The sequence below is a fragment of the Clupea harengus genome, chromosome 4 (assembly GCF_900700415.2).
Source record: "Clupea harengus chromosome 4, Ch_v2.0.2, whole genome shotgun sequence".
NCBI classification, from domain to species: Eukaryota; Metazoa; Chordata; class Actinopteri; order Clupeiformes; family Clupeidae; genus Clupea; species Clupea harengus.
The window spans coordinates 1,950,716-1,955,001 of record NC_045155.1 but is presented as its reverse complement, the minus strand read 5'-3'; positions in this window follow the sequence as shown (position 1 = coordinate 1,955,001).

Sequence of the window (4,286 nt, the reverse complement as noted above, 5' to 3'; positions counted from 1 at the left end):
AACTGCCTCTGGCCTTACACATAGCTCAGTAATACAGAATGATTCTCTAGCATAGTTCTCGTGCCTTGCACCAGTCTTTGTGCACTCGTGATATTAGGACCATGTCATCATATCCCTTGTAAGTAGTCGTTGTTGATGTGCACTTAGCAGCAGAGGACTGGCTTATTTTAGGTCAGTGTGTATTATAGATTTTTTGGTGACTGTTATGCTCAGAATCAAGGAATTTGCATCATTTCCAAATGTGTTTCCAAATGTATTTTGTATGTGCAAATGATTGTATTTGTGGTATAGGATAATGCTTTGGACTATTGTACTTTATCGCTCATTGAATATGATATGGTATGAACATATTGAATATGATATATGAACAGAGCTTTGTTTATGGAGTCTTGGCCTAGCTCCTGTGGACGTTGCAGGAATAGTTCATTTAAAATCTGAATAACACAGGTTTCTATTTCTTTCTGCTCTCTGATTTTGGTTGTATTTACTTTCTAACATGTAAACGTAAAGACCAGTAAAAACATTACGATAAATGCATGACCAGAGCTTCACACACTTGCCTCTAAGTAGTTCAGTTCTTTATATTCACATTTAGTCATTTAGCAGACGCTTTTATCCAAAGCGACTTACATATGTGCGACTTATATGTAATACATTTTACACTGATGGCACACTGCACATCAGGAGCAATTAGGGGTTCAGTGTCTTGCTCAAGGACGCTTCGACAGGGAATCAAACTAGCAACCTTCTGTTTACTAAACGACTTCTCTACCTACTGTACCACTGTCGCTCCCACTTTCTGTTCTTGTTTTGGAGCCAGCATGACGTACTGTCATTGAGGAATAACTGAACTACCTACATTGCTAGCTACATTGCTGAAAGCATTGACCTCATGGTGGTTGCCATCTTGAATTTTCATTTTTATAAATACAGTGTCTGCTATACACATTTGTCTGTACGACATCACTGAAGCACTGCCCACAGCTTGAGGCAAGTGCATGGGGTTTTGGCACATATTTAGTGCGGTGGGTTTTTAGAGCCAGTGTTGGGCAACATTTCACTGTGAGAACCGTCAAAAGCAGGGGATGGAGCTCCCCGTAATACTGGAAGATGGGCTGTATTGAAATTGATTTTCTCTGAACTATCCCTTTATTAGTAGGGTATACTCCTGAAGGCTGGTAGGCTGTGCGTGTCTGTTTAGTCTGCATACAGTTGTAAAAAAAAAAAATATTGGTCATTGAATTTGAAATATTTCAGTTGAATTTAGATGCTCAACTGTGCAGTGTTACCTCCTAAAGTATTATGAATGCATGTTGGTGCCTTATGCCTTAGGTGTGCTATGATTAGTACTGCTTCTGAGACAATAACGGCCTTTTGAATTGGTGGCAGTTCTTGATGTTTTCCTGTTTAAATCTGCTTACATATGTACTTACATATGCATGGTATCAAGTTTCATCATCTTGCATTTGAAGTAGATATGATTTGAAGCTTATTTACAGGCTTATGTTTAGTAATATATGTGGCAAAATATGGCAGTTTATTTTCATTCATTATTTTAATACATGTTTTGTATGTGTGTGTTGCAATACTAAGGTTTTAGAGTGTGAATCATTGCAATTACATTTGAAAGGAAATGTAATTATGCATTTCAATTTCGTTAGCTTGCTAAGGTGTTTTTCTCACCTTGTCAGTTTTGAAGTCCTTTAAGCCCTTATATAGGTCTACTGGCAATTACTAATTTTATGCTGTTAACCAAATTTCTGCAAAAACCTTAGCCCTCTCTACGTTTGTTCTTCATGAGTCACTTATTTTCTATCAAAACAACATGTATTCCACTGCAGTGAAAATGACTTTTATTACTTCAGATTCATTAGTTAGGTAATATCATTAAATAATCACAACGATCAGAATATTTACCATAATCATCGATACTCAAAATACAGTTCTACTCATTTCATTCAAGGAAGAGAGTGGTGAAAAGGGAGGTTGGTGAACAAGAAAAAAAAAGAGGTTCAGCTCTGCAAAAACATCCACAGAAAAGAAAAGACAAATACAGAAAGACAACCATTAGGTAGTAAGTACCTAGTCTTCTAAAAATGACTGTCTTAAGACCTCTATCAGTGATGTGCATGCTGTGACCTTCCACCTAAACCTAATCACATCGAAACGTAAAGTGCCAAGAAATTACAGTATAAATCTACCTTGAACAACACCAGTTGATCTCTTGTGAACTGAATTAAATTGTCTCCATCCACCATACTCCAGGTATGCTGTAGACATGTACACTGTGCACACAACACAGTAGACACAAATCTATGCCATTACTAGCACAAACATTTTACAATGATACAATGTCCCTCTGTGTTTACCATATAACAGATTAAAACATCTGGACTTGAAGTCCTTCAAAAATAAATACCCAAATAAGTAGCATAACGTGCTAACGTGTAAATGAAAATAACAAATGAATATGTTATGCTTTAACAGGTATTTCAACAGATATATTGCATATCTAAAATGTTTTCAATATTTCAACTGCACTTCTACTGCGCATAAGAAAATAATAATAGGGTAGCCTTAGCATAGTAAGACATACATTATTACAAGATATCCGTCTAGAGAGACAACCATGCTTAAAAAATGGGCTGAACGCGGGCGAGAATGATGAAAGCATCGGTGTGATTTGACATTTCTAACTCAACCCAAACAGTCCCTGAAGGAGTGGTTCAAAAGAGGATTGAAAAGAAAAAAAGAGAGCTGTTCTTACCACACAAAAAAGATTAATACATTTTTGGATAGATTTAAATATGCATCTTGTCAATAGCAGACCAAAAGTAGTCTCATGACTGACCACATCTATGCAACATTTCTTGAACAAGTAACATTCTTTTAAGAAATTAAAACAACTTGTCAGACTGGTCAGAAACATGGGCATCCAGTGAAGAATTGTTTTGCTTAAATGCGTCAAAAGAGACAAAAAAGTATTGACAAATGATCAACAGATTTAAAGTCCCTCATAAAAAATATAATAAAAGTGACACCTGTCAGAGACATAGGCATACTGTGAAGGACTTTATTGCTTAAAAACATCAAAAAAGTAAAAATATAAAAAAGTTTCAACCTATACATCTTCCTCAAGACTGCATCCAGTCCTTCTCAGGGTGGTGTAAAGTGTTCACGGACGCCAGGGTCCTCAGGCACCTTCTCCACCACCTCCACCTCCACCTTCTCTTGTCCAGGAGAGAGGAAAGCTCTGGATCTGTAGTCTTCGAGACTCTGCTCCCATACATGCACAATTACAACACAGCACTTGCACTGGTACTCTTTCGGACACTGGTCTTTCAGGCCTTTCCCTCTCACAAATAAAGGTAACAACACCGTCACACCTGGCCTGAGCGTGACACAGCACGTTTGCATGACTGAGGCATGACACAGCACGTTTGAATGACTGGTCATTCCAGCTCTTACTCCACTCAGCAGAATGGACAACATAAAAAAAACACAAGAAAAGATATTCAACATGTGTCCTGTTAAAATTGCTTTATTTATGTTGAATGAGTAGATTTTAAAGATATTACTTTATTGAAGTGTGTTTCCTTATGGTGCAAACCCATGACACCGTTACGAGCGACGCGATATTCGAAATCCCATGCATTTCAACGGGAGCCAATCCATTGTGACGTAGACCACTGTTTTGGGCGACGCGACCGATAAAAGTTGGAAAAAGTTGAATCCTATGCAAATGAGGAGCGATTTTTCCCGGCAGCAGCCAATCAGATTGTTTGGTGTTGTCTCTGACGGTATTATTATTATTATTTGGTCGTTAAATTTGCTAAAAAGAGAGGCTTGGATGGCCTTGTAAGGGCTTGTTGTTATTCCTGGTATGTTATATATTTAATCCTGGGCTTATTTGAACCGAATTACAGTTTTGATATAAAGACAAGTGACTAGATAGCCTACTAACTGGCTAGCCTGCTAACTAGCTCACTAGTCCAGTCTGTTATGCTATTTCCAGCATACAACACGCCCACTCAAAGCGATGGAAGCGTATCGCGTCGCTGTCATGGGTTTGCACCGTTAGACTTGGCTAAACAACCACAAAATCAACCTTAAGCAATTCAGTCTGGCCGTGACTTGTGGGCTTCCGTGCTCGGAGCACAAAATAGGACTTTGTAATGCGCTGATGTTACCTGCAGTATAAAGTCTCATCAACCAAGATGACATTATGTTATGCCATTGTGCTTGCTCTAAGGGGGGGGGGGGTCCAGGCACTGGGCTCTGTAAAG